This window comes from Manis javanica, chromosome 2 (genome assembly GCF_040802235.1).
Source record: "Manis javanica isolate MJ-LG chromosome 2, MJ_LKY, whole genome shotgun sequence".
Taxonomy (NCBI): domain Eukaryota; kingdom Metazoa; phylum Chordata; class Mammalia; order Pholidota; family Manidae; genus Manis; species Manis javanica.
The window spans coordinates 41,811,805-41,832,613 of record NC_133157.1 but is presented as its reverse complement, the minus strand read 5'-3'; the positions used below and the strand labels follow the sequence as shown (position 1 = coordinate 41,832,613).

General features: G+C 47.2%; 2 long non-coding RNA genes across 2 annotated transcripts in view; one reads left to right on the top strand and one right to left on the bottom strand.

The window, feature by feature from the left end:
• The window catches only part of LOC140847674 (uncharacterized), a 173,313-nt gene extending 152,778 nt beyond the window's left edge, over positions 1-20,535 (top strand). The window contains exon 4 of the long non-coding RNA XR_012127677.1: positions 20,234-20,535. This is a non-coding gene — a long non-coding RNA (uncharacterized lncRNA). The remainder of the gene's footprint in view (positions 1-20,233) is intronic.
• LOC140847675 (uncharacterized) lies at positions 7,215-20,267 on the bottom strand. The gene is made up of 3 exons (XR_012127678.1): positions 20,154-20,267; positions 19,540-19,670; positions 7,215-7,870 (listed from the first exon to the last, which is right to left on the bottom strand). It is a non-coding gene; the product is annotated as an uncharacterized lncRNA (long non-coding RNA).
• Positions 20,536-20,809: the final 274 nt, after the last annotated feature.

Sequence of the window (20,809 nt, the reverse complement as noted above, 5' to 3'; positions counted from 1 at the left end):
AACCAGCTCTTAGAGCTGTGTTTGATAATTCATGAAAATCTATATTTAGCATAAGGGTGAGGACTAGTACCTTTGATTTCTTTTTTTTCTGGCACTGAAAACTAAAGACGGTTTCAAAAGAATCTTAAGCACTTTCTTTGGCTGCACAGCTGTTTCTATTGCTTTCTAACCTGCTGTGCTGACCTCCAAACCACACTGTTTACCTTACTTTACAGACTGAATCAGATGCACCACCTCTGGAGACTATGCAGGTTAAAGAAAAAAAATCATTAGATTTTGCATTATAGATGCATTTACAGGGAATGAGAATTGAAATCATAACACAGCTGTAGTAGACCAGCTAATCTCATTCCAATGGGACATGGTTTCTGTATGCTGATTATGTGGCATGATAGCTGATGACTATGGATTGCTGTCAAGAGAGAATAAATCAAGGGTACTCTAGTCAGGTTGTAATGTGGCTGAAACATAAAAATTAATGTCAGCAAAATTCCCACTCAGTACTGAATCCCTTTCTGAGGTACTTATTGTCTATTCTATTTCGTTTACTCCTCTGTTTTAGAAGGTACTGCATTTTTAATCTCTAGCAGTTCGTTGCATGCTTGCAAATCACCATGAGTGTAAAACCCCTTGAATCATAGTTCCAGGCTTGTTATAAAATACTTTTCTTTTGCTCACAAGCCTGGTGGGGAACTAGCCTCAGAGTTGAGATCTGCAGCAGGTACTTTTTGAATTACACTGGAGTTGATAGGTCATTCCATAAAGAAAGCTTGTGTCTGAATCCATGGTGAAAAATATTATGATATGATATGTTATCAAATGAAAGACCACATCATTTCCTGGGTTTCACTGTGTCTTATTTCCTACTCTCAGCTTCCTCATACATATTCGAAAGCTAAGTTATTCTAACATAGAAAGCTACGTTTAATGGTATCTGAATTAGAAAAAAAAAGTAAGTCAAATATGGTCCAAGTATAATGTACCTTATTGGTTGGTACCTGAAATAAGATTCAAGGACAATTCTAACTGATGCAAAAAAGTAATTGAAAAATGGTGTCTTTATGACTGAGACAGTGAGTAAATCTCCCAATTGCTCAAATTAGGTTCAGTAAGTCCCACACAGGGTTCCACTGAGAATTATGACTATTTACATATTGCTGTTTATACTGAACTCCATTCCACTTCTAGGAATATGATGCTAGGTCCTTCATTAATCATCCCATCAGTTACATCTGATAATAATAGTCCTGCTGGTGAAGGAAGTCCTGCTGGTAGAAGAAAGAGAACTGGGAGATGCAGGTTCTAGCTTTGGCTGAGCTACTGAGTAACTGTACAGCCTTGGGAAAATTCATTGACCTTTTTAGAGAAGATACAGAGTTGGAGGGGATTCTAGAGGTATCTGTTGTGGCTTCTCAGCTGACACAAAGTAATCTCTGCTAGAAAACATTTCCCTTAAGAAAGAGAGAGCTCATTATTTATGATATAGTCCTTTTTTTTTTTTTTTGCTGGACTGCTCCAAAGATTTGAAAGATTTTAATTAATTTGAGCTGAAATCTAATATGTAGCATCCATCTCTTGGTGCTAGTCTTTTGAAAGACAGGGCTTGGCACACAGAAAACACACTCTAAAGATGTTAATCATCATTGTCACCACAACTGTTGTTATTATCCCATATTACATCATCACTCTTGGTGGGGGGAAATCATCCTTGAAAAACCAACCTAGTAGTTGAAAGAACCAATGTTTGGAGTTAGAAGATTTCAGGATGAATTCTACCTTCAGTAATGAGTCTGTTTAAATTCTAAGGCTAAATTTTCTTATTTCCAATGTAAGGAGAATTTCTACCTTATAAGAGCATTATCTGTAAAATGTCAAAACCATTGACATTCCCCTCCTGCCTCCAAATTTTGGTTCTTTCTTTACAACCCCTCCCACAATTTAAAGACTTTTAAGGTAAGCTCTGAAATGGCAGCTTGCTGCAGCCAGTGCCCTTCTCTGAGTCATACCCGTGTTCCCTCTACCCTCCCTTAGCATTTATTACCTTGTGGATGTTTAATTCTATGACTGATTGTGAGCTCGTTAAGAGATGACTTTATATCTCTGCTTCTTGGCATCAATTTGAATCAGTTTATCCATCCTGGAGGATCAATGTAAAGATCAGATGATATATTACATGTGAAAAGTAATTTTGAAAAGATGGTGTGTCATGCAAAATTAAGTTTGGATTGTTGTTGCTATCGGCTCCCCGTTAAAGAAAAGAACTTTATGCTAAGAGGTTATGAAGCATGTTATTTTCAACTGATCTAAGATGGCTTCATAAACTTTTGTGTTTCTAAACCTAATTTATGATCAACTTTGGACAACACAATAGATTTTACTAGTTCTTTTCTACCTTATGGAATATTTCTAAGGCACCAGATCTCTCCTCTAGAACCATGGGATTCTGGAATGTTTTCTCCTTGAATTAATTTGCAGATAATGAATCTCCTCCAAGTCTCCACAACAATTATCATTTTTTTGTTGTTAAAGCAAGAACTTTCCTGTTATTTGTTGAAATTCATAATATAAGTTCCTCCAGCCGAACACAACACCATTTCATCTTTTTTTCTTAAGTTTCAATACTAAGTATCCTTAAGGTCAGAATGTTTACCTGTAAAGCGCAAGATAGTAAGTATTTTGCTGGCATTAGGCACCATAAGGTTTCTGTTGGAACAGCTCAGCTCTGCCATTGGAGTGCGAAAGTAGCTAGAGACAATATATACATGATCGGATATGGCTGTATTTTAATCATACTTCATTTACTAAAGCAGGCAACTGGTCATATTTGGCCTACAAGCTGTAGTTTCCTAACCTTTATCAAGTATGCTGCTTCTTAAGTGTGGTCTATAGACCACGAGTGTCAGCGTCACTTAAGAGCTTGTTAGAAATGCAGAATCTCAGGCTCCACCCTAGACCTTCTGAATCAGGCTCTGCATTTTAACAAGATTTCCAGGTGATTCACATGCATATGCAAATTTGGGATTCACTGCTGCAGCCGATGAACACAAAGGACACATCTGGGAGCATGTTGCATCATGCTCAGTGGGGTGCACTGCCTTCTCAGAATGTATCTTGTGGGCCTTTTTCAGTTTATCCTTTCTTTGCCAGTTTTCTTCCCCTGTTATGTTCTCACCCCACTAACTGCATGCTCTGCTTCGGCTGTCGGCTTGCCTTGCCACCTCCTCAGCCTAGCAGCTGCTCATTCTCCAGGTGGGGGTGGGGGTGGGGGGGGGGTGGGGGGGGGGGTGGGTGGGGTGGGGGGGGGGGGGGTGGGGGGGGCTCGGAACTTGTCAGATGGAACGGGTTTGGCCTGCCTGAAGCATTGCTCAACGTCTGACTGTGACTTGTACGTTTACATGACGCCCCTGCTTACCCACCCCTTTTCTGTACTCACCTCTCCTTTCAGGTGTTGCTATGAATGGAAAAGGAAGCTCAAGGAGCTGAGGCGATTTTCCCTTTCATATTGTGATATTGAAGAGCTTATACAAATGCGTAACACTTTTCAGTAACATAATAATGGCAACAACCAGAAAAAACTAAGAGTGCCAGGGAGTAAAGCAATTGAACTGCCCTAGCGTTTCCTTAAACGGAAACCAGAGGCCTTAATTATGATGTACATTTCTTCAGGTAGGACTTTGAAGCAATTTGGAATAGGCAATTATGTAGTTTTCTTGCTGTTTCCCCCCTTTTCTTTTATCCTTCTTTATTAATTATAGATACCTATCAGAATGAAGTGGCCCCCACACAACTTTGGTTGATTTAAGTGGGCGTAAGTTGATTGTCTCGAAATCTGAGGAAAACTCTCCCTACCCCCACTTGGATGCATTAGCTTCCCTGGAGGGGCAGCTGCACTCTGCTGGCTTCTGCTCTTACTAAGTGCTTGCCCACCCTGCACTTAAGCACAGCCAGTGACAGACAGCTCATCTACCTGGAGCCTCATGATCATACACAGTAGGTGCTCAATAAATAGTTATTGAAGGCATCCATTTTCTACCTGTCAAGGCCAGTGCTTGGCACCTGGTAAGAGACACCTCCCTGAAATCTCTTTACCTGTAATCTCTACTCCTAGCATGGGTCCTATTTAAAAGGAGACAAAAAATGGTTATAATTTACTGTGCCTGGCACTGTACATTAATTTTCACATGTAATCTTCAGCATAAGTAGTTACTATTATTATCCCTACTTTAAAGATAAGGAATTTGAGGCTTTAAAAGGGTAATTTTTTTGAACTTTTACAATTAGGAAGTAGAGGAACAGAGACTTGAATCCAGGCAGTATAACTGGAAAGGAAACACTCTTAACCATTAACAAGGTCATAGGGCTCATGATAGAGATTTAGGGTGTATTGTATACCAATGACTAGCATTTCCAGAAACTTGCAAGTATAGTGAGTCATGGATACTTGAGGCCCATGCACAGGAAGCTGTTGTTACCAAAAAGGCATTGAAAGCTGATGCTGACCTAATGGTCTCAAGAGCAGCAATGCAAAAATCCCTGCATTTGTCACAGTCCCCATTACCATCAGAAGCATAGCTCCGGTAAACACATTAGTAGTGGTGGTTAGCTAGTAGAATCCCAGTGATCACCTTTCCCTTCCTCCTTGAGAGCCCCAGGCTTCTCACCAAAGCCTCTAATGCAATCCCAGGATTGCCAGCTGTGCTCCTTGGTGTAAGCAATGCATTAATGGTTTGAAAAATTGCAGCTCACAAGCCTGTCCTTGAGCAACTGTGGTTCATATAAATACTATACAGAAGCAGTCTGCTTTGCCACCATTGGGGGTAGGTCTCCTGGCAGGACATGTTAATTCCTAACAATTAGAGTAGCCTGGTTCACCTCAAAAGCATTAAAATTGACATTCCATTCAGATTTCTGTGGTCATAAACCTGAATATTTGCCTGGAGCCCTGCTGTTCCAGGCAGTTACTAAGGCCAATAGAGCTGGGAGAGAGGAGACGGAATGGCATCTCAGCTACTCTGCAAAAATCAAACCTGAAAGAGAGGTGAAGAACAGCACAGTATTTTTTCTCTTCCTCTGATTGACAATGACAACAAATCATTATTTAGGGTGGACACCACAAAAGTTGTCTTTCTGGATGGTGAAATAAGAGATGTGAAGTCATTTTATGAGTTCAAATGTGATACAATTGCAAGGTGCATGCTGTTGTGGTTATCACTGGACTGGCTTCTGGCAGAAATGCATTGTCCAGGCAAACTGGAAGAGGAAAGAAAACTGTGTTGGAAAGACCAGAATGTACATGTAAGGTGATAGCATATTCTCTCTCAAATGTCATGTTTAAGCATGGCATTATAGTAAAGGATATTACTAGTATGATTTAAGTCCAGTTCAAATCAGGCTGTGATGACTTGCAGCATCCATCTTGCCTTGGGAGACATACCTGCCACTGAAACAGGGTGTTTGTTTCTGAAAGGAAAGGAGCGACACACAACAGCAATTTACCGGAGAGTTCCGCTTTATTAGGGAAAGGTGCTGGGTTATATAGGAAGGGGCATGAATTGATTGAGGTGTCACTTCTACGGGGCTGGTGGCTGGTGGCTAGGTGCTGGGATTGGGAGGGGGGCGAGAGGTGATTGGGCTTCAGGTGGCGCCGGCGGGAACTGAGGACCCCAAAGAGAAGCCGGAAGTTTGCCATCGTACTGGTGGGGACCCTTCATTCCCCCCTTTCTCCTCTATGGGGTTGTGGACGTTGCTTTCTCTCTGACTGCTTCCTGCTGAACAGGGGCGGAGAAGGGACTGAGGGTTTGAGGATTGGGAGGAAAGGGTTGATAGGACTCCCCACAGTAAGGATGAGTAGATGTGGACTTCTTCAGGTTGGAAATCAATGAAGGTTCCCTGTAACCATAGGTTGAGGACCTGTTGATTCTAATGGTGCCAAGAGGATATGGGTGTCAGGAGCCAGGCGTCTGCGGCTATTGTTTCCAGGAACAGTTTCCAGCGGAGAGAGGGGTCCATCTCAGCATGTGGTGAGGAGGTCACGTGAGGGTGAGGGGTCTTCCGTGGCCAGAAGCTGGTAGTTCCTGAGTAAAAGCTGGTTGAAAGCTTGATTAGAGATTTTCCCGACTTGGGATTTGATGAACTTTATTATACAGGGTAAGAAGAGACAGACAAGAAGAATGACTATTATGGGGCCTGCAATGGGCCAGAGCCAGGTGAGGAGGGGGTTTGTTAGTATTGACGAGAATGGGTTGGAATTGGAAGCAGAGTGGAGGCTGGAGGCAAGGTCAGTGAGTTTGGTGATGTCAGTTTCTACAATGCCGGATTCGTTGATGTAATAGCAGCACTCTTCCTGGAGGAAGACGCAGGTGCCGCCCTTCTCGGCTGTAAGCAGATCTAGGGCCCGCCGGTTTTGAAGGGTGACTTTAGCTAGCGAAGTGACTTGTCTTTGGAGAGAGGCTAGGGAATCGGCAGTGGATGCCAGGGCTCCCTCAAGTTTGGCGTCGAGATCTCTAACTGCCCATAGAGAGTGACCCAAGGCTCCTCCTGAAAACCCCACCCCAATGGCTGAGGTGATTAAAGAGATACCGACCATGATGGGAAGGAAAGCAGCCCTTTTTGTGCGTGAGTGCAAGGGAGGTTGGAGTTCAAGGAATTCTGCCATGCTGTAAAGTGTAAGCTGTGGGATTAGGGTGACGAGAATGCAGGGTGTATCGGAGTTGAGAGGCAGTGAGTTGAAAAGGCTGCCATTACACCAAAAGAAGTGTCCCGGTTGTGTAAAAGTCTTAGAGCCGGAGGTAGGGGTGTAGATAGAGAGGCAGTGAAGTGCACTGGAGGGGGGTGGAGTTGGGCCTACACAGTGGTGGATGGTGAGATTATCTGGGTATTCTGGCTCCCATAGGGGTATGTCTGCCAGGGGACGGAGGGGTTGTCCTTCTGCATGGAAGGAGTAGTTGGAAATATTAAGGGGCACGGCGGCCAGCAGTGGGCGCTGTAGTGATGCGCACAAGAAACAATTGGCGGTGTTGAGGGTGTGGTTGAGAAAGATGGTGGTGTCTTGAATGAGCTGTAACCAAGAGTAGGAGGAATAAGAAGATGAAGAGGCACCGTCAAGAGTTTGGATAATGACTTTTTCGGAATGTCTGATATCTGATGCAACTTGAGAGATCTGGGAGCGAGAGGGAACATACTCTCGAGAGATATGAAGGGTACCATGGGGGGTCGAGGACCCCTTGTAGTAAACTGAGGCTGTTACTCCAGCAGCCCATTGAGAGTCCCAGGGATCTGGGATTGATAAGGAGAATGAGCCGTTGGGATATTTCATGAAACGGTTGGAGGAGTAATACTGTGGGTACTGGAAGTCACCCATGTAGTGAATGGTGCAAGACCAGTAGGGGCATCCCCCGTAGGTGTCTGGCCATCGCCTGCAATAGGCTTGTCTTTGGTCATAGAGGAAGCAGAGGTAGGGAGAATAAAGGTAGCTGTAAATGAATACTTCAGTGGAGGGAGGAAAGTGGAGGTACAAAGGCTCAGAGCAGCCTTTCAGAGGGCAGTCTGATATGGCAATGAGGGCAGTAACTTTTGTTTGATGCTGTGTGTAAGTCTGCTTGACTTTGAATCGCCATACAAAGGAGGATGGGGCGGCAGGGAAGACAATAGGAATGAGGGAAAAAAGCGAGAGAGCAGTAAAGGAGGAAAAAGTCATGATTCAGGTATGGATGGCAAAGAGGGTGCACGGGAGATGCGGAGCTTCAAGGGATCAGAGGGATGAGGCGTGGTAGAGTAGACAGCGTCTTGGGCTGTGTCCGAAGGACTCTGGATTGTGACTGATGGGTCTTGGGTGTCCAGAGAAGGTGAGTCTTGGGTATTTGGTTTCAACCTGGAGATATGAATCCAAGGGGTGACAGAGTTATCAGGCAGTGAGAGCTTGGCAGCCGAGGGGGTGCAGAGAATAACTGGGTGTGGACCTTCCCATTTCGGGGTGAGAGAGGGCTGATCCTCTGGTGGCTTATAAAACACTAGTTGGCCGGGCTGTAAGACAGGAGGATTTTGGGAGGCGGATGGATCAGGAAGGAGCCAATCTTGATATTTCCACAATTCAGTGCGGAGGAGAGAGAGTAGTGGAAGGGCTATATTGGGAGGAATTGGTCCTTTGTGGGAAGGGAGCCCCGGGGGTAGAATCGGGCGGCCGTACATGATCTCAAAGGGTGACAAGAAGGAAGGTTTCTTTGGGAGGGCTCGAATGCGGAGTAGAGCTAAGGGAAGTAAGCGAACCCAGTCAAGGTGTAGTTCTAGAGATAGTTTGGTCAGGATGTCTTTTAGAGTCCTATTGGCTCTTTCTACTTTTCCTGAAGCTTGTGGTCGATAAGGACAATGTAAATGCCAGGGGAGCGAGAGCGACTTGGAGAGGTTCTGGATAATTTGGGCAGTGAACTCAGGGCCGTTATCTGATTGGAGGGAAGTGGGCATCCCGAACCTAGGAAAGATCTGGGTGAGGAGGATAGAGGCAACTACGGATGCTCGTTTGTTAGTGGTGGGGAAAGCTTCAACCCATCCTGAAAATGTATCTACTAGCACGAGTAGGTATCTGGTACGTCGTACAGGGGGCATGTTAGTGAAGTCTATTTGCCAATCTGCAGCGGGGACATTACCCCTTGCTTGATGAGCCGGGAAGGGTCGGGCTTTGAGGGGGGTATTAGGGTTAGTGCGTTGGCAGATGGTGCACTTGCAGGTGATTTGGTTAAGTAGGGTTTTGTCTTCAGGAGAGAGAGGAAAAAAAGATTGTAAAAAATGGATTAAGGATTGGGGGCTGGGGTGGAACAGGTCATGTAAGAGGCGGAAGAGAGACTCTTTGTCCTGAGAGCAGAGGGCATCTTGTGATAAGGCTAAAACTGCAAGGGCAGACGGATTGTTGCCTGGTGCGTTTTCTGATAGGGCAACTGACCGGGCTACTCTGTCGGCCTTGTTGTTACCTCTTGCAATGGGGGAGTCATCTTTTTGATGTGATTTGCAGTGGACTATGCCTAGTCGGTGTGGGAGTTGTGAAGCCTCTAAAAGTTTAGTAATTAAGGCTGAATTAGTTATGGAATTCCCTTTTGTGGTGAGGAGGCCTCGTTCTTTCCATACTGCCACGTGGGACAAGAGAATGTGGAATACGTACTTGGAGTCAGTGTACAATGTGAGAGACGTGTCCCAGGCCAGAGTGCAAGCTCTGGTGGCTGCAATGAGTTCAGCCTGCTGATTGGTTGTACCAGGGGGTAGGGCTCGTGCTTCAATGACATCTTCGAGGGAGACTACTGCATATCCTGAGTAGTGGATGCCCTCATGTTTAAAGGAGGACCCATCAGTAAACCAGATGAGGTCGGAGTGTGAGAGGGCTCCTTCGGAGATCGTGGAGTGGCATGGAAGGAAGTTGTGAAGGGCTTCTAGGCAATCATGCGAGGGAGTATGAGGAGAGTAGGGCAGAGGAAGAAGAGTGGCCGGATTTAGGGGCGGGCAGGGGAGGAAAGAAATGTTTGGATTTTGGAGGAAAGAGGACAGTAAGGTGAGGAGTCTGGAGGGGGGGAGAGTCTGTAAACTTTTGTAGGTTAAGAGATCTTTTAGGTGATGTGGGGACAGAATGGTAAGTGGCGCTCCGAATGTTAGTTTATGAGCTTCTTTCTGCAAGAGCTGTCCAGCGGCTAATGCCCGTAGGCAGGGGGCCCATCCCCGAACTGTGGGGTCTAATTGCTTGGAGAGATAAGCTACTGGGGCAAAGGATGGGCCATAATATTGGCCTAGGACTCCTAGAGCTTGACTGGACCTCTCATGAATGTATAATGAGAAGGGTTTTGACAAATCAGGGAGATGGAGAGCTGGAGCTTTTACAAGGGCTTGACGGAGCTTAATGAAGGAGTGTCGGGGTGAGGATGATAATGGTTCTTCAGGGGGGCCTTTGCTGAGGTCGTATAGGGGTCTTGCCAACAGGGAGAAGTTAGGGATCCACGCTCTAAAATACCCAGCCAAGCCTAGAAAGGAAAGGATTTCTGTCTTGGTTTTGGGAACGGGCAGGTCAGAGAGGAGTCGTTTTCTGTCTAAGGTAATGGACTTTCTTTGCTGAGACAGAAGGAATCCAAGGTAAGTGACAGAAGGGGAAGAGATTTGAGCTTTGACGGGGGATACTCGGTAACTTCCGGAAGCTAGAAGGTTAAGTAGGGAGGCAGTGTCAAGTTGAGACTGTTCCCACGAGAGACTGCAGAGTAGAAGATTGTCTATGTATTATAAAGTGAACTTGGGGTGATCATGATGAAACTGTTTGAGGTCCTGAGCTAGGACCTGTCTAAAAATATGGGGACTATCTCGGAAGCTTTGTGGCAAAACTGTCTAAGTGAGTTGTTCAGAATGTCTTGTGTATGGGTCCGTCCAGGTGAAGATGAAAAAATCTTGGGGGCAGGGGTCTAGAGGGATAGAAAAATGGGTCTTTGAGATCTGGAACTGAGAAGTGTGATGCCGAGGCAGGGATCTGTGATAAAAGGCTGTATGGATTTGGAACTAAGGGATGGATAGGGACAACAGCTATGTTGATGAGGTGAAGGTCTTGGACAAGGTGGAAAGATCCGTTGGTTTTTTTAACAGCTAATATGGGGGTATTAAATGGGGAGTGAGTGGGTCTGAGGTAATTTTTGTTTAAGAGATCTTGAATGATGGGTTGGAGGCCTATGAGGGCTGAAGTGGTTAGGGGGTATTGGGCCTGACAGATATACTGAGAGGGGTCACGTAATTTGATAGAGGCAGGGGGACATAGGGCCATGGAGGGGCTTGTAATGTCCCAAACTTTGGGATTTACAGGGTGTATAAGGGCAGAACTGGAGCTTTCATTGGGTAGAGGGGGGTTGTCGGCTATGAGGGCCATCAGAAAGGGAGTACTGGGGGCTGTGGGATTGGATATAGTTATGGAAACGTGGAGGAGGGAAAGGATGTCCCGTCCTAGTAAGGGGATGGGACACTGGGGCATAACTAGGAAGGAGTGGGAGAAAGGTATGGGACTGTCTAGGATTGTGCATAAAAGGGGGGGGGTTTAATGGGAAAATCTGTTTACCTCCTACCCCGACTATAGGAGTAATGGCTGGCGTGGTAGGGCCCCGGTATTCTCGCAAGACTGAGAAGGTGGCTCCTGTATCTAGGAGGAAGGAGATGGGGCGACCGTCTACTGTTAAAGTAACCCTGGGCTCCTGTTTGGTGATGGAAATGGTCGGGCGAGAAGCCCCCGGGCCCCGTCAATCTTCTTCTGCCAGCCCCACTATGGTGGGCTTAGGATGGGGGTTGTTCGTCCAGCCTCCCCTTCGGGTGGTTGGGCAATCAGACCCCCAGTGGCCCTTTTTGTGGCATCTGGGGCATGGGGTGGTAGGAGATCTGGGGGAGGGGCACGCCCTTGACCAATGTCCCTCTTTTCCGCACTTGAAACAAGCTCCTTGGGGGGGCTTGTCTGTAGAGGGGCGTCCAGGTTGTGGTTTTATCAGCTGGGCCAACATCTGGAAATTGGCCTGATCAGCTTTTTGTTTACGGCGTTCTTTCTCCTCCTCCCGGTTATGGAAGACTTTAAAGGCCACTGTTAGGATCTCAGTCTGTGGGGTAGTGGGGCCCTGTTCTAACTTTTTGAGTTTAGCTTTAATGTCGGGGTAGCTTTGAGCTAGGAAGTATGTCATAAGGACCTGTCTTCCTTCAGGTGTTTCTGGGTCCAGGCTGGTATACTGTAATAGGGCTTGAGTGAGTCTATCTAAGAACTCAGAGGGGGTTTCATCTCTCTTTTGAATTATGTCTTGGAGCTTTTGAAAATTGACTACTTTACGAGCTGCCTTTTTTAGACCTGCTATTAAGCAGGAGGCAAAAATATCTCGAGAGTGGAGACCCACAGCGGTGTTATAATCCCAGTGTGGGTCTTGTTCGGGGACAGCAGTGGGACCAGGGGGACCGGTGGGGTCAGTCCTGTGGGTTTCGGTAGCATGCATTTGGGCGAAGTCCCAAGCTCGTCTACGCTCCTCAGGGAGGAGAGTATTGGCCAGGAGCATGAAGATGTCATGATGCGTGAGGCTGTAAGACTGGAGGGTCCATTGAAACTCCCTGATGTAGGTCGTGGGATCAGTGGAAAAGGAACCTAGGCGTTTCTCTAGTTGGGCTAAATCTCCTAAGGAGAAAGGGACGTGAACATGCAAGATGCCTTCGGATCCTGCTACTTCCCGGAGCGGGGCGATGATTTTGGGAGGCCCTCGGGACCGAGTCTGAGGGGGACTGAAGGGTTCTGGCTCAGTCTGTGCAGGGGAAACAGGTAATGGGGGCAAAGCCGCGATAATTTTGGGAGGCTCTCAGGACCGAATCTGAGGGGGCAAAGATGGACGAGGCTCTTGGAACTTAGTTAGAGGGGGGCTGAAAGGCTCAGGCTTGATTTGCGGGAGGGGGGAAGGTGAGGGGGACGGAGGAGGAGGTGATGAGGTGCAGGAGGAGATGGTGGAGGAGGGGGAAGGGAGAGGATGGGAGGCTTCTGCCGCGGGGAAAGCGGCAGCGGTGGTGGCGGTAGAGGAAGGGAGTGGGGTTGTTGAAGAAGGAGAAAGGGAAGGGAGAGGAAGGGAAGCTTCTGCCGCGGGGAAAGGGGCAGCGGTGGGGGCGGTAGAGGAAGGGGGAGGGGCTGTTGTAGGAGAAGAAGGGGAAGGGAGAGGACGGGAGGCTTCTGCCATGGGGAAAGAGGCGGCAGTGGCGGCGGAGGGTGGAGGGGTTGTAGGAGGGGGAGGGGCTGAAGGGGGAAGTCTGTATGGCGGAGGCTCGTCGGCCGGGTCAAAGGTAATTGAAGAGGGACTGGGAGTGTGTGGAGGGGAGGGAGACGGCTTGCAGGCTAGGAGAACTTGGGGCAGGGAGCAGGTGGTGCAGAGGCTGGGATTTTGAGCTAGGAGGCGAAAAGCTTCGATATAGGGAATCTCCTTCCATTTTTTCAGGCGCTGGCAGTAGTTAAAGAGATTGCGAGTGATGTTAGGATCAAGAGTTCCCCCTGCGGGCCATTGGTTGTTATTGTCTAGGGGGTATGTCGGCCAATCTTGGGAGCAATATTTACGGAGAAGTTTTGGTTTTATATCAGGCGTCAGGGAGAGGGTAGCTAGATGCTTAAGCAGGCATTCAAGAGGTGAACTTTCAGGGAGGGATGAGGAGGCTCCCATGGCTAAAGGACAGAGAAGGAGACAAACAGGGGAAGACAAACGGAGATCCTCAGACTGGAGGCAGACCACAAGGAGACAAAATGGCTAAAGGACAGAGAAGGAGACAAACAGGGGAAGACGAACGGGGATCCTCGGACTGGAGGCAGACCACAAGGAGACAAAGGGCGTCCCCGATGATCCTTGGTGGTCTGCGGAAACTCGTATACAAGTCGGAATTTCTTGGGAAGTGTGGGTCGTCACCCAAACTTCCCTAAGAAGGCAGAGTGCCGGAGTCATGAGGTACCTAGCGCTAGGCGTTTTCGGCAGGCCGAACAGGTTTCGGCGGACGGAACAGAAGGAGGAGGGAGCGGGAAAAGGAGCGTTCTCATCCGCAAAGGAGTCACCTCATTTATGGCTGTTGGGAGGGGGGGTTGAGAGTCTGCTGCAGCTGTGAAGGCCTGAGGTGGGGGTTTATGGCTTTTGGAGGAGGGGCCTGAGGGTCCGCTGCAGCCGTGAGGGCCTGAGGTAGGGATTTATGGCTGTCGGGGGAGGGGCCTGAGGGTCCGCCGCAGCCGTGAAGGCCTGAGGCGGGGAGCGTTCCCTCCTCGTCCCCGAGCGTCAGGGCCTTGCCGGACGATCACGGTCAATGGCACTGCGATAGCTCAGGGAAGAGTGGCCCACCCCGGGGAAATTTTGCTTAAAAAGTCTCAGCTGAGGTGGGGGTTTATGGCTTTTGGACGAGGGGCCTGAGGGTCCGCCGCAGCCATGAAGGCCTGAGGCGGGGAGCGTTCCCTCCTCGTCCCCGAGCGTCAGGGCCTTGCCGGACGATCACGGTCAATGGCACTGCGATAGCTCAGGGAAGAGTGGCCCACCCCGGGGAAATTTTGCTTAAAAAGTCTCAGCTGAGGTGGGGGTTTATGGCTTTTGGACGAGGGGCCTGAGGGTCCGCCGCAGCCGTGAAGGCCTGAGGCGGGGAGCGTTCCCTCCTCGTCCCCGAGCGTCAGGGCCTTGCCGGACGATCACGGTCAATGGCACTGCGATAGCTCAGGGAAGAGTGGCCCACCCCGGGGAAATTTTGCTTAAAAAGTCTCAGCTGAGGTGGGGGTTTATGGCTTTTGGACGAGGGGCCTGAGGGTCCGCCGCAGCCGTGAAGGCCTGAGGCGGGGAGCGTTCCCTCCTCGTCCCCGAGCGTCAGGGCCTTGCCGGACGATCACGGTCAATGGCACTGCGATAGCTCAGGGAAGAGTGGCCCACCCCGGGGGGGGGGGGGGACTTACCTAAAGGCCAGAGAGGAGTAGTGAGTGTGATGAGCCAGCGCCGGAAAAAGAGGACGAGGGCAAGCTGCTGCTGGTGTTGGGGGAAGACGGGGCCCAGTTGGGGTGTCCCGTCTCCCGGGTTTCGGCACCAATGAAAGGAAAGGAGCGACACACAGCAGCAATTTACCGGAGAGTTCCGCTTTATTAGGGAAAGGTGCTGGGTTATATAGGAAGGGGCATGAATTGATTGAGGTGTCACTTCTATGGGGCTGGTGGCTGGTGGCTAGGTGCTGGGATTGGGAGGGGGGCGAGAGGTGATTGGGCTTCAGATGGCGCCGGCGGGAACTGAGGACCCCAAAGAGAAGCCGGAAGTTTGCCATCGTACTGGTGGGGACCCTTCAGTTTCAGTCTGTTGACCTTCCTTAGAATCTAATTTACCTAATTTCCCCATATTTCCATTGCTATCTAATCACCCTTCTATTGCTATTTTTCAATTCAGATTCATTCAATTATTCAATGGATATTTATTGAACACCTAACACATGTCAAGCCTTGGTCTACACACAGGTACACAGACAACTAAGATAGAGTACCCCCGTCAACCTCTAGTAGGATGAAAGAAACAAACACATGCAGGTAAAAAGGTGTTGGCAGGTCCTGTAGTTTCCTATATGGTTAATAGTTGGGGAAAAAGGGAAAAGGGGTCAGTTCTTCCTGAGTGGAAATGAGACTGAGGCAGAGCAGGAAAATGTTCCAGCAAGTTCTGTTTTGGCCTAGAGGAGGTTATGATTCTTCAAGGAAGTTCATGTAATCCTGATCTGGTCTATTATATCTATCCAGAGGGCAATCTTGTTTTTCCTTATTTCTAAATATGTACTGAGCACCTACTTTGTGTCAGGCACTGTGCTAGGAAGTATGGATTTGGGAATTTAGACTCTAGTCTGGAGGCAGACATGCAATTAATTATATCTACAGAAAAGAGATGCCTTCCATGAAAAAAATTAGATGCTTTTCACACATTACTGCCTTGGCATATGTCTGGAATTATTTTCCCCAGGCCCCCTGACCTATCCTCCCACTTCATGGAGCTAATCAGCACCTGCTTTCAAGGCCTAGTGGAGGCCTGTTGGAAGGGCACGTGATTAATCCTGGCCACTGAGAAGTGAGCAGAGCGATGCGTGCCACACACAGGTGGGGCATTCAGCTACTAGTGCAAGGCCCTCAGAGCTGTTTGTCCCTTTGGCTAAGCATTTGGCAACCTTAGAGTTGATGGCTGTTCTGTCAGCCCAGATCTCTGCATAACCATGATTAGCAGAGGTCTGTGGTAAACTGCAGTGGACATCTAGGGTTAGCAAGAAGCAATCTTTTGTCCCTGAGACTTTGGGTTGTGAGTTACCACAGCATAACCCAAGATATCCTGGTGATACACCGTGTTGGGAAGGCTGCCACATTCTGGAAAATATGTTGGGCCTCTTATCCATCTGTGTGCATTGCTCCCTGGACACACTCTTTCATTAAAAAAAATTTACTGTGTTTGACTGGTTGAGCTATAAAAGGAGAGGAACCACACTAGTCACATTTATTGCCATATTCCTAGGGCCTAACATAGTGCCTGGAACATAGAAAAGAAATACTGTTGAAAGAATTAATGAATGTATAAGCAAATAAGGCAACTGGGGATTGTTGCATGAAATCATCTGTTTCGGAAGGGATTCAACTCTTCATATAAATACTATACTGCTTAAAGTCCTGGGAGCATGTCAATGACTTCAAAGCATTTCTCTGCCCTACCCTGACTGCGGTTCCTTGATTTTAAACAAGCTTATAGTCAAATGATTCTAATTCCCATAGGACAATTTATAGTTCTCAAAGGAATCAATTTCTATGACCTGTTTGGTGGTAACAAAGATTTTCTAAAAATTGACCCAGAATTTGCTCCATTGCATTCGCACATGCTGGAGGAAATACTATTCCCCACCAGTTGTCATGCTTGGAACTTCAGTTAGACTGTAAGCCTCTGATGTGGACAGTTGCCCATAGACTCCAGACCACCACACGTCTCTTGAAAACATGTCTTTGATGAAGCAACTCCCCTCCCTACACAAACACAACAATTAACTAAAGCAGGTAAAATTGTGTCCTGGGAAGATAATGAGGTTTACTTCCCTGCTTGTATAATTTTGCCTGTGTGTCTGGTATTGTAGCTTGGATCTCATCCAACTCACCCCAGGGAAAACATAGCTGGTATACTCCATAGTGCTTTAATGAAGCACCTGCCTGTGTTAAGAAAGCATCAAAGTCACTCAAGCTTCAAAACAAGTTAAATTTTAGCAGCTGAAATTTTGGGGGCAGTATGGGGAACTCTGTTCACCTCTTTGGTGGGTGACCTGATGACAAGAGGATGAAAACCACTGCTGTTGAGTGTTACATGTATCCTTGAGCCCTGAGACTTAGCGGAGATTTTTTTTTAAAATTAAGGTATCATTGATATACAATCTTTTTTTCTTTTTTGATATACAATCTTATAAAGGTTTCACATGAGCACCATTGTGGTTATTACACTCATCCATATTATCAAGTCTTCCCCATGCCACATTGCAGTCACTGTCCATCAGTGTAGTAAGATGCCACAGAGTCACTACTTGTCTTCTCTGTGCTACACTGTCTTCCCCATGAACCCCCACACCATGTGTGCCAATCATAATACCCCTCAATTCCCTTCTCCCTCCCTCCCCACCTGCCCTCCCCCACCACCCCGTTTGGTAACTGCTAGTCCCTTCTTGGAGTCTGTGAGTCTGCTGCTGTTTTGTCCCTTCCATTTTTTTTAGCAGAGTTATTTTATACACAATTGTTTCATTTAGTCTAGGATATGGGAGGCACAGGGAAGAGGTAAGCCAGAAAGGCCTTCCACACTGGCCCATGGTCAAGAGATCCACAGGAGAACTAGACAGGCTGGGCTGTGATGCACAAATGCCAAGTAGCCCCTGCCAATCACTTCTACTCTCCTCTCACCTTTTCTTCTGCTGGCCTCCAGTTAACTTGACAGTCTATTTTGCCTCAGGTATATACTTCCAGCTCTCCTCTGAAGTCTGCTGAGCATTTATGCACAGAGGCACTGGCTGCATGGCTGAAGCAATGGTCCGTGCTCACTGCCACCTCTTTTTGTTACGCTTGCTTCCAGTACATTCATCTTGTTGCTAGTTTTCGTTTCCTTGACTATCTGTGATTGCCCGTGTTCTGCCACTGTATGACCACTCATCCTTATTTCCCAGTGACAAGGACTGTTTCCTCTGGTCTATTAGGGGCAAATACATATAAATAGCATGACTTATAGACTGTGTGCCAAGGGGGAAAAGAAACCTCTATAACCTCCGTAATGTTAATCTAGTGATACATGCACAAAGTCAGGGATTGCAGAAGTTAGGTTGTCCATTTCAATGATGTTTGCCAACAACTTGGAAGGACAATTTTAAGTTATATTGAAGAACATATAATAAAGCTTTGTCAATATGACAGTGCAGCCATTTGGGCACATCTCAGTGGGTGTGCCCAGCTGGTGAAATCATGATGCTTGTGAAGGATGTCTGTAGATCTGTGTGCTTTCAGGTAATCTATGGCCATAGACAAACCAGAAGGGGTCATAGGAAAATCATGCACGGAGAGAGGTTCATGCAGGGCCACTTGGCAGTGTCAGTGCCATTCCCATAGAGTGCCACGTGAAGGGTGACCCTTGGAGTTACTTCTGTGAACATTTGTTTCCTCCCTTCTCAGTGGTTACTTTTGTGCCAAGGGAAGCCAGTTTTCCAGGATAAAAGAGAGTATAGGCATTTAGAACTGCAGTCTTAGCTGCGTTTGCACGTTTGTACCTGCCTACAGTATCTCTGGACAGTAATTGTGCCTCAGGGCTCTGCAGTGGGGACAGTCAGCAAGGTGGACACAATCCTAGCCATGACTTAGATTCGTATCTTAGTTTCTTATACATCTCAGTGTCAGCAGCTTCAGGCACCTAGCACATGGTAAATATTCAACTGATGGTGCATGTCCTGCAGTTCCTCTTACATAATTATGCACAATAAGAACCATAAACAAAAAGGCTTAAAGCTTAAGGAGATGTGCAGATATTAGGGCTCACTAGTGCTCAGGGCTTGCTGCCCTTGTTCACATATCCCATTCTGAGCACTTTAAAAAGAACATAAATTTTAGAGTCATTTTCAGATTCTGGCTTTCTTTCTTACTAGACATATGACCTTGCACCAGCTTCGAGCCATGTTTTCCTTGCCTGAATAACAGGGATAATATTACCTAGCATAGGTAGTCCATAGTTATTATTATGTTTATTATTCTCTGTCCTCAAAACCTGGATCTTTGTCCATTTTTGTGCCCAATACCTAGTTACCCTTCTCCAAATGTCTGACTTCTTTTCCCCAGGCTTTTGGTATAACCATGGCCTGCCACTGAATTTCTAGTTTTTATCCTGATATTTTGGATCTGCATTGTTCATTATGATGACCACTAGCTATATGTGGATATTTAAATTTAATTAAATCAAATAAAAAACCTGTTTTCTCATTAGCACTAGACACACTTCAAATGCTCAATAGCCACATGTGGCTAGTGGCTACCATATTGAATAGCACAACTATGAAGCATTTCCATCCCTGCAGAAAGTTCTGTAGGCTGGTGCTGCCCTAGATATTGTTTATTTCTGACACCTGGACTGTTACAAGTCCAGTCCCCCATGAAACAGACTCTGAGGCAGAGATTCACACTCAGGAGACTGAGGAGTGATCGTGGGATAAATGTGGAAGGGAGTGAGGGAAGGAAGATCAGGCAAAAGGAGAGGCCGACTTGTGATGCAGTCACAAAAGGGACCTCAGTGTATCTCTTGGGGAGCTCTGCTAGGATGTCTCCTCAGAAACACCTGGGATGGAGGCAACGGAGCCAGGCCTCTGTACCCCTTCACCAGCAGCCATCGGCTTTGGCTGCCCCACTTATCTCTTGAAGCGGAGGCATACTTGGTGGGAAGCAGCTTTCTTTCAATAAGAGGAGAGCACAGAAAAGGGACTCAGCTGTGAGCTGTCAGTTGTCAACACTGCCAGCAGCTAAGGAGGGGCAAAGGGGGCACATACCACAGCGTCCCCTGCACAGCTGCACTGGAACTCTGATGTGCCCTATGTCACAGTCTGTTGATATTTGAGGACCTTGTGTGCTGGGCTTCCACCTCATCAGCTGTTTTCTGCTGTTCTTCCTGTCCAATGGGCTGTTAAGTGAGAGAGTTTTTCAGAGACTCAACATTATTTCTGTCTCTCAAATGATGGTGCTGCATTAAAGCCCAAAGCGGGTGGTGTTGGAGCTGTCTATATGTTATCTCTGCAGGCCTTACCTTCTCACCTTTAACATGCAAACAAAAGGTAGAGAGAATAGGACTATCTCTGCTGCTGATCTAGCACTGGTATTGTCTTGGGAGTCCACATGGAATGTTGATCATAGTTATCTGTACATGATTTTGATTGTAATCAATAGAAACCAACTTGAGTTAATGTAAGTCAAAGGAAAATTTATGAGAAGTATACGAGGATATCTCATGGAATCCAAGGGCAGCCCAGCTGGAATCTAGTCCATACTGTCATCCCAACTACCACACGTTCCCATGTGGACAGACCTCGGCTAGAATAGGATTCCTGGCTACTTTACATCCCCCGCTCACTCCTCCTGCTGGGGGTGGGTGGCGGGGGTAACTTACCTCATTGACAAATGTGGAAGAATAAACTGGACATGTTCGACTCAGCCTTTTCCTTCATTTTGGGACCTATCTGCCTGCAGGGAACTGTTGGGAGCCGGGGCTATGTCCCTTCCCCCACGTCTGAACGCAGCATGGGAAAGCACAAGCTTGAGAGCAACCGGTGCAGTCCTTGGAAGTTATCTGCTCACAAAAACATATCTTGTCCTTGAAGATGAGCCAAGACTCCTCACTCTGAAAATAGGGAGACCTTGAGGATGTGTGAAAACACCTCCCCGCCAGCGCCACCTAAAGTCCAATTATCTCCTGACCCACCCCTTACTTGCTACTTGTATAAATTGAGCCTGTAAACAATAAACTTTGCCAGCTTGATCAGACATCCTGTCTTGCTGGTCATTCTTTGTGTCTCTTGCTTGTCTCATTTCTGCAGGCGTCTCTGGTACACTCCACGTTCATCCTGCGGGCCGGGACAGGGAACATACATTCTACTCTGTGTCTTCATCCTGTATGTTTTGAAGGGCCTGGCAGATGCCTGCAGGGAACAGCTGTGGTGGTCTGCACTGGCTGTGCCTAGAAGGGTGGGTCTGCCTAATCTGAGGTTGTGAACTAGGAAGCCAGCTTTGCCACACCTAAAGCTGTGATCTTCAAGCAGCATCACA